The sequence below is a fragment of the Coenobita brevimanus genome, chromosome 101 (genome assembly GCF_032717465.1).
Source record: "Coenobita brevimanus isolate Jiangsu-jjx chromosome 101, ASM3271746v2, whole genome shotgun sequence".
NCBI lineage: Eukaryota > Metazoa > Arthropoda > Malacostraca > Decapoda > Coenobitidae > Coenobita > Coenobita brevimanus.
In genome coordinates, this window is record NC_137054.1 from 51424224 (window position 1) to 51433254 (window position 9031).

Genomic DNA, 9031 nt, shown 5'->3' on the forward strand with positions numbered 1-9031 from the left:
TCGTACCAAGTAAATAAATGAATACCGTTTATAAGTGGTGTGAAATAGTTACCCTCCCATAGAACTTGCTTTCTTTGGTGCCAGCCTGTTAGAAAACCCAGTCAGGTAAGGAGGTACTGCTACCTGGATCGAGTACTTTAAACCTCAGGGGAGCGATTTCTCTATAAAATTTCAATGTTTCTCACCAAAAGCGGAGGTTTTAGCCAAAAAAAAAAAAAAAATCGAAAATACCTCGTGATTGGGGGGTGTTGGAGGTGCGAAATAGCTCGGGACATGACGGGTTAAGGTACTGGGCAGGGGAATTGGTCACTGTCACTTTGAGGGAAATCTACACTGTGATTAGAGTGGGCAGTTCGCCTATAGGTCTTATGTCGCGGAAGAATTACATTACTAGAGCCGAGACACACATGTAGTGAGGTCACTGTAATCACTGCTTGGTTTCTCTCACTCTGTCATTGTTTCACTGTTGGTCTACATTTCCATCATTATAGCACTGATAGATCTTGGGCTTAGTTCCCCTCTAATATCTTAACACACTGCCCAATGTCTAGGTCACTGTTTCATTGACACTGCACTTCCACTGTTGCTCACTGTCGGGACTGGGTAGGGTGGCAGCGTTGGGAGAGGGCGGCTGGAGAAATTGCAGCCCGGCTCCTGATGGGGGCTGAGCTTCACCTGGGGCCTCCATGTCCTGCGGCCACGGGATCACTTGTAGGGGCATCCTCTCTCTTCCAGGACTGCGTGTGGTGAAGGGCCCCACACTGTCGGGGCTGTGAACTGGAGTACAGCCTTCGGGATTGGGGCTGAAGAGTTTCCTAAAGCGCTCACTCAGGCGCCTGATGGAAGACAAGTGTCGTTTGCGTCGGGGTAGGGAGAGGCTTCACCCAGGAGTCCTGGGGGCGGCCTCAGGGGCCCATCGGCTGTGGTCTCCTGCCGTCAGGGATGCAGTCAGGAGTGGGTTGTGGCGTTGGCCTCGGTCAAAGTCTGTCAGGTAGGGTCCCTCCAGAGCCGGCTAGGTAGAGAATTACCCTGGGGATAGCATAGGGCTGCTCCACGGGTCTGCGGGGCTGAGACCTTCCTCCTGAAGGTTGCCTCGCTGGTGGTGGGCAGTAGGGTCGTCTGTGCCCCCTCCTGTTGGCAGGTCTGATGGCAGAATGTCCTATCGTAGTGGAGTCACAGGGGGCGAGGGGCTTTGTTGCTCCTCCCTGGCATGGCTGCTGGCTGTTGTAATGGAACAAAGGCGGCTGCTGGCCATCCTTTCATCGTAGGCATGGCTACCGGCTATCGCCTGGGCCCGACTCCCTGACAGGGATGCAGGTGAATTATGGCTACTGGCCATCACTTGCCTGTCGACACGGCTACCGGCTGTCACCAAAGTCCCGTGTGGAGAACAACGTGCCAATGAGGAGTAGCTACCGGCCATCTCCTGCTGACAGGCATGGCTACCGGCCGTTGCCTGTGTCTTGTCTTCTGAGGCAACTACAGGAAGAGAGGGGACATACCCTTCTCTCCCCAGAGCAGCTACCGGCCGTCACTGGTTCCTGTAGGGGGGTATAGCAGCACCTGATGGGGGAGTGGCTACCAGCCATCTCCTGCCGTGTGGCCCGGCTACAGGCCGTGGCCCTTTAAGGGTGCAGCTACCAGCTGTCGCCTGACCCCAGCTACAGGCCGTGGCTCTTAGAGGGGAGCGGCTACCAGCTGTTGCCTGACCCCAGCTACAGGCCGTGGCTCTTAGAGGGGAGCGGCTACCAACTGTCGCCTGACCCCAGCTACAGGCCGTGGCTCTTAGAGGGGAGCGGCTACCAGCCATCTGAAGGGCAGAGCAACTGCAGGCCGTCTCTGGGAAGCCTTCTGAGCAGCTACCGGCTGTCTCCTGAAGGTCTGAGCTGCTACTGGCCGTCTCACAAAGGGCGCGGCTGCTGGCCGTTGCTGGGGTGCTGCTTGGAGCTAAGAAAGTAGCTCCACCCCGATCCTGTTAAGGGTCAGCTGGCCTGCAAGGTAGTCTCTGTTTCCTGCTATGGTGGCGGTGGGCGAGTTCCAGATCATAGGGGCACGCGGCCCGGGCAGACTTACATCCCTGTCGCCCAGAGTCGGGCCGCTCTCTGTCTGCCTCTCCATAGGCTCCTCCTGGGGGTGTTGTGATGCCCTCGGTGACTATACCCGGCATTTTACCACCGTCATCGGGGAAAAAGTCACGTCCCCGTGACTGGAGGTGATAGACTTTGGTGTTGTTGGTGTGGTGCACTGGCTGGAGGTATTGGAGGAGGGTGTTCCATGCTGTAGTGGCCGGGTTTTCATCCATTTGGGTGTCGCATGTGATGAAAAGGGTGCACGGGTCGGTTGTGGTGTGGAGGAGTCGCAGGTGGAGGGGGCCACGGACACTTTGTGTCCAAAGGGCGGCCACCATGTAGCTCGTCGTATTCTCATGTTGGTAGGTCTTGTCTCCTGCAGAGAGCTGTGCTGAATGCTGGAAACTGCCGGGGAGCGTGGGGTTTTATGATGGGGCAATGCAGCTTTATGTCTCTGGGGAGTAGTGGTGGATGGGATTTATGCCTGGTGTAGCATGAGTGTGATGGGGCTTGTGTTAGGAGAAGGAGTATGGTTTTGCAGTGAGGTGGGTGGTGTAGGGGTGGTGGCATATCTTGCGGGTGGGCGTGAAAGGCAGCCGGAATGTGTGATGGTGGTTTTTAGGGTGGGTGTGGGAGGTGAACTGGGTCATGGGGTATCGGTCTGTTCGAGTTGCGTATGGTGGGGAGGTTGGAGGCGTGCATGGGGGTGAAGGGGCGGTGACGGGGCCAGAGGTGGTGATGGGCATTGGGCGGGGTGAAGATTGGGCAGGCAGAGGAGAGGTTGGTGTGTGGGTGGAACACGTGGTGCTGGGCGTGGGGGATGGGGAGGGCAGCTGGAAGGGGTGGGGGAGGGGTTTGAAATTTGCAGCATTGGCGAGTCTTCAGGTGAAGTGTGATGTGGCATGACGGATGGGTGGGTGGGAGGAGACGGGGGGGGGGCAGGTAGAGAAGGCGAGGATGAGATGTAGCAGCCAAAGGAGTCAGGGGGAGGGTTGGCGACGGTGGGTGGCGATAAGGAAGGTGGGGTTGGGAAGTTGTGGTGTATCTTGCAGATGGGCGTGAAAGGTGGCAAGAGCAGGTGATGGCTGGTTTTAGGGTGGGAGTGGGTGGTGAGGTGGGTGTGCGGGCCTTTGGTGCTTTGGCTGCATGTGGTGTGGCAGTGGAGATGGGTGGTGTGTGGGGGTGTGAGGGTGCTCTGGTACTGGAGGTGGGTACTGGTGGCGAGGTGGCAGGTCAGGCGGCATTAGGTGTGGAGGGTGAAGGGGCTGGAGGTGAGGAGGTGGGAGGCTGGCTGTGGAAGAGAATTTGTGGCGGAGGTGAGGCGGCAGGTGTGGTGGCGTGAGGTGTGGGTGGTGAGGAGGGAGTGCAGGCTTGTGGCGCCATCCTGGTGTTTGGTAATGGGGTGGCTTGAGTGGTGGCAGGGTTCTGTGCTCGTGGTGTGGGGTGGGCGGTGGGTGCGAAGCAGAATGTGGGGGTGGTGGCAGGTGGTGTGCGGTGCTGGAACCGTGGTGGCTTGGTTGGGGATGGTTGTATTGGCGGCAGTGGTGGGGTGGCAGGAGCTGAGGTGCTCGGTGTGGCGGATGGTGTGTGGCGTCGAAGGCGAGATAAGGTGGCTTGAGGTGTGGACAGTGAAGGAGCTGGTGGTGGTGGGGTAGTGCGGTCTTGTGGCGTCGTCTGGATGTTTGGTGATGGGGTGGTGTAGGTGGCGGCAGGGGGCTGAGATCATGGTGGAGTGATGGGAGCTGAGGTGCGGGGTGTGGCGGGCGGCAAGGCGTCTGGTGAGGTCATTGGGGATGAGCTGGGGGTCCGTGGGGATGGTGAGGTTGAGGGTGGGGTAGGGGAGGTAACCGAGGAAAAGGAGGTGGGTGAGGGTGAGGGGGAGGAGAGTGTGTTGGAGCAGGTGTAAGGGTTAGTCGTGTTGGTGGGGAAAGCAAGTGGTGGTGAAGTGTGGTGGATGGAAGGCAGTAAGCAGGAGGAGATGGTTTTAGGAAGTAGGTTAGGAAAACAGGAGGGTAAAAGAGAGGAGATCGTGGAAGGAGAGTGTAATGTTAGGTGTTTTAGGGTCGGCTTCCCGTCCCTCTAACGCCTACTGTGTACCTGGGTTCTCTTTCTAGACCGGAGAAATTAAAATAGGAGAGAGGCAGGACACAAAAGCTCAAGGCAACAACCTTACATGTGTATTACTAAATTCTACAGCGGAACGGGTAGATGTCATGAATACGGATATACTGGACAATTATGATTCTTAGGCCTAGATATGGGTTGTTAGTAACGCGCAGGATACTACTCAGGTCAAAGTCGGGTAAGGTGAACAGAATTAGGGCAGAGGGGTTATGCATTATTATTGCAGGAAGTGGTGGAACTGGTGATACTATCTCACTGTGGGAAATTATTACTTTAACACTGAGGCCTAAGGCGTTATTATTTGGTAGCGTATTCACTGTCATAGACCCGTATTTCACTGCCTTGCCATGTTCACTGTTTCATGGTTACCTTACTTATTCCATCACTCTTTTATATTGTCACTGATGTTTTTCTCACTTACTTCCTTTATACTGTTAATTCACTGTTCTGCCTTTACTTCACCAAGTCACGGACACTGTGCTTTCAGTGTCACTCTTTTCGGGTCTGGGCGTCGTGGCAGTCAAGTACAAGGGCAGCGGGGGTGACTCAACATCACTACTGACAGGACTGGGTTCTGCCAGGGGCCTCTGCATTCAGGGGCCACGGGATCACACGTAGGGGCATCCTCTCTCGTCCGGGGCTGCTGGTGGAGAAGGCTCCCGCACTTTTAGGGCTTGGGGCGGGAGTCTGGCCCTCGGGGCTGGGGCCGAATAGCTGCCTGAATTTCTCGCTCAGGCGCCAGATGGAGGACGAAGATCACCGGGGTTTGGATGTAGGGAGGTCCCGCCAGGGGGTCCTGGGGGTGGTCTGGAGGTCCAAAGGACTGCGGTCCCCGATGTTCGGAGATGCCATCAGGAAGGGGTTGTGGCGTCGGCCTACGTCAGGGTCCATCAGGTGAGTCCTTTCAGGATCCAGCTGCAGGAAGAAGAGCCCGGTGGTAGTCACGGGGCCTCTCCAGTACTCCTCCAGGCTGGGGGCTCCCTCTGGGTCATAGGTTGGTGAACAGGAGTCAGCATCTGATGGAGGAGCGGCTACTGGCTGTCTCCTGCCGTGGGGCCCAGCTACTGGCCATGGCCTTTTGGGGGCACGGCTACCGGCCGTCATTAAGGCCTGGCTACTGGCCATGGCCTGGGAGAGGGAGCAGCTACAGGCCAACTCAGGGGCACCTTCAGGGCAGCTACAGGCCATCTCCTGACGAAGGCAGGAGCAGCTACCAGCCGTCTCCTTGTTCCCTCTGGAGTGGCTGCAGGCCATCTCCTGTAGGAGGGTTGAGCGGCTACAGGCCGTCTCTCGAGGGGCACCTTCAGAGCAGCTACTGACCGTCTCCTGATGAAGGCGGGAGCAACTACAGGCTGTTTCCTGTAGGAGGGTCGAGTGGCTACAGGCTGTCTCGTTAGGGGCACACTCAGAGCGGCTACTGGCCGTCTCCTGACGAAGGCGGGAGTGGCTACAGGTCGTCTCCTGTTTGCCTCCAGAGCAGCTGCAGGCCGTCTCCTGTAGGAGGGTTGAGCGGCTACAGGCTGTCTCGTTAGGGGCACCTTCAGAACGGCTTCTGGCCATCTCCTGACGAAGGCAGGAGCAGCTGCAGGCCATCTCCTGTTTGCCTCCAGAGCGGCTGCAGACCATCTCCTGTAGGAGGGTTAAGCAGCTACTGGCCGTCTCAGGGGTGCTGACTGAAGCTGGAGCAACAGCTCCACTCGCTGGTTGTTGGTGGTCGACTCGCCCGGAAGGTAGTCTTGTATTCCTGTTATAGTGGCGGCAGGCGAGCTCTGGATCATAGGGGCGCGCGGCCTAGGTGGACTTATGTCTTTGTCACCCGGAGTCCAGGCACAATGTATATGCTCCTCGGTGGGCTCCTTCTAGGGGTGTTAGGTTGCCCTCCGTGACGTTATTTTGCATTTTACCACCGTCTGCTGGGAAAAAGTCACGTCCCTGTGACTCGAGGTGGTAAACTTTGGTGTCGTAGGTGTGGTAGACTGGCTGTAGGTGTTGGAGGAGGGCATGCCAGGCTGTGGTGGGAGAGTTTTCATCTAGCTGCTCGTCACAGGTGATGAAGAAGGTGAATGGGTTGGTGGAGGAGCAGAGGTATCCTAGGAGGTGGTGGGGTCCACGGATTTGTTGTTTTCATTCGAAGGGTGGAGTCCATATGGCTCGGAGAATCCTCATGGAGGTAGGTGTTGTCTTCTGTGAAGGGCTGTGCTGAATGCTGGAGATGGACGGAGAGTGTGGGGTTTTATGCCGGGGTAATGCAGCGTGGCATCTCTGGGGAGTGTCGGTGGCTGGGATTTGGGCCTGGCGTAGCATGAGTGTGAGATGATTTAGGGCAGGGGTTGAAGTGTGATTTTGCGGCAAGGTGGGTGGGGTGGGAGAGTGTGTGTAACAGGCAGGTGGGCGGGAGAGGTGGCCGGAGTGTGGGATGGTTGTTTTAAGGGTGGGTGTGGGCGGCAATGTGGCTGTGCAGTGCTGGCGCATGTGTGAGCTGCGTGTGGTGTGCGAGGGCGGCTGTGGTGTGGTAGGAGGGTGGGAGGCATGGCACATGTAGTGGGGTGTAGGCTTAGTGGGTGGTGGTATAGTGGGTGCATGGGCAGCGCAGGTGGAGTCAGGGGTGGGGGACAGGGTATGCAGGGTGAGGGTGTGTGTGTGGGCGGCGGGCGGGAAGATTCGGGGACAGTGGTGGGCGATGGCTGGGGCGGGGGTGTGGTGGGTTGAGGGGGTGCGGGGGCGTGCATGAGACATGCGGTGCTGGGCATGGGGGCTGGGGTGGTGGGTGGTGAGGAGGTGGGGAGACGAGGAGTTGGTGGCTTTGGTGAGTTGTCAGGTGAGGTGTGAGGCGGCATGGCGGGAGGTGAGGTGGAGGCGGCAGGGGGAAGGGGAGGGAGTGAGAGATGGTGAGGGGGAGATGTAGCAGTCATAGGAGGTAGAGAGATGTGGTGCGGGGGTAGTGGGTGGGGTGGGGCGCGGGGCCGGGGCAGGGGAGGCAGGAGCGTGAATAGGGCATACATGACGGTTTCTGAGAGTGTGGGAAGTGCCATGATATTCGACCGTCACCTGGCAGGGGTTAGGGACACGGATGATGGTATGGGACCCAGTGAAGCATGGTGCAAGCTTGTGGCCGGTGGGGAGCTGCACTATCATAACAGTGTCACCCGGGTTGTAGGGGTTGGAGGTGGTGTTGGGGCAGAGGTCTAGGTTGTTCTGAAGGTGGGTTAGCCGTCATTTGAGACGGTATAGTGGGTTAGATGTGGGGGTAGAAGTGGGGGATTGTAAGTGCTGCCGAAGGAGCAGGAGAAGGGGTGTTTCTCCAAACACTCGTTCATACGGCGAAATTCCGCCCTCTCAGGCATAGGAGTTGATGTTCCATTGCATGATTTTTACATGGGCAGGCCAGTCGTCGTCTTTGGTGGCTTCTATCTGGGTGCGGAGTTGATTCATTAGTGTACAATGGCTTCGCTCGCATATGGCATTTCCTTGGGGCCAGTAAGGGAACGAGTGTGAGATGTTATAGCCAAATATGTGGGCCAGCTTCTCCCAGATTTTACTGGTGAACTCTGGTGCATTATCTGAGTGGATTGCTTGTGGGATACCGAAGTACGGGAATACGTGCCGAATCAGGGCGTCAGCCACTGCAACAGCGAGGTGTTCTTTTGCTGGGGAGGCTACAATGAATTTGGAGTACGTATCAACGAATGTGATTATGTACCTATAGCCTGATTTCAGGGGTAAGGGTCCCACTGTGTTGATCGCCAATAACTGCATAGATTTGTGGTCGGCAATATGACCCGATGGACAGGCGGTACGGGTGATGTCCTTACCAAGGGCGGACACTCGACAAGATTGGATAATCTCCTGGGCACCCAGTAGGTGTCGTTAAAGAGCTGCAGAAGTTTTTTTGTGCCCAGGTGAATGCCGTTGTGAGTGTGCAGGTGTCGGAGGGCGTCGAGGGCGGCGGCGGGGGCTAGGATGATATGCCTGGATGGGGTAAGCAGGTGGTCGCCCTGGTGATACAATTTCTTGAAGAGGTGCTGGGGAATCCAGTGGGGTTGTTCCTTACGATGCCACTGCTGGAGGAGATTGGGTTCCGGCTGGGTGGCATTGATAGGGAGCCGAGAGAGAGCGTGTGCATTGGTGCGGAGTTTGCTGGGGCAGTATGAGATTTCATAGTTGAATTCCTCCAGGGTTTCGCGCCATCAGATGAGCTGGGCACTGTGGGTGTCAGACTGCCGCAGCCACTGGAGGGACTGGTGATCAGTGATGATAGTAACTTGAGTCCCCAATAGGTATGCCCGAAAGTGCTCAAGTACCCAGATGATGCTCAGGCACTCCTTCTTGGTGGCAGCATAATTTTTTTCTGCCTGATTGCGGGTACAGCTGGCGCAGGTGATAATGTGCTCGCTGCCCTCTTGGACTTGTGCCAGCACAGCACCGATCGTGATTAGGGAAACGTCAGTGTAGAGCTGGAATGGGAGGGCATAGTCAGGAAAGGCCACGACAGGGGTGGAAACGAGCTTATCCTTAAGCTGTTGGAAGGCGGCTCATCTCTCGTCCATCCAGATGAACGGTTCTCCCTTGCGGGTCAGGTATTGGAGTGGCTTGGCAATGTGGGCAAACCTCTTCACAAAACGGCAGTAATAGGACATAAGGCTGAGGAAGGCTAGAATCCCATGAATGTTTTGTGGTGGGGGTATGTCCGCAATGGCGCAGATCTTGTATGGGTCGGGAGATATGCCAGCCTGGGAGATGACATGTCCCAGAAATGAGACGGTTCTGACGGCCAGGACGCACTTGGAGGACTGGAGTTTGAGGCCTGCCTGTCAGATGCTGGTGAAAACCCAGTGGAG